Consider the following 335-nt stretch of genomic DNA (forward strand, 5'->3'; position numbering starts at 1 on the left):
AGGCGACACATGTCCGCCATGTTTACAACACTGTTGAATAGCACGTCTGACGCATCGTGCAGCTCTGCTGACAAAAAAACAGACGACACAGTGACGCTGCTTTAGCACACGATAATGTATACACACATTTGCACGGTGCGAGCCAGGCGAGCTACAGGTCAGACCTACAGAGCCACTCTGGGACTGGCCTTACTTTGAGTATGCGGCTACAAGCACAGGCCTTCGCGCTACCCCCCACCCCCTCCCCACCCCTTTCCACACACAAACTGCTTCCTCACATCCACCTCCCTACTCTCACACCACCCCTCCCTAACCTTCCCCTCCCTCATCCCACC

This window comes from Aplysia californica, unplaced genomic scaffold, assembly GCF_000002075.1.
Source record: "Aplysia californica isolate F4 #8 unplaced genomic scaffold, AplCal3.0 scaffold01388, whole genome shotgun sequence".
In the NCBI taxonomy this organism is placed as follows: domain Eukaryota; kingdom Metazoa; phylum Mollusca; class Gastropoda; order Aplysiida; family Aplysiidae; genus Aplysia; species Aplysia californica.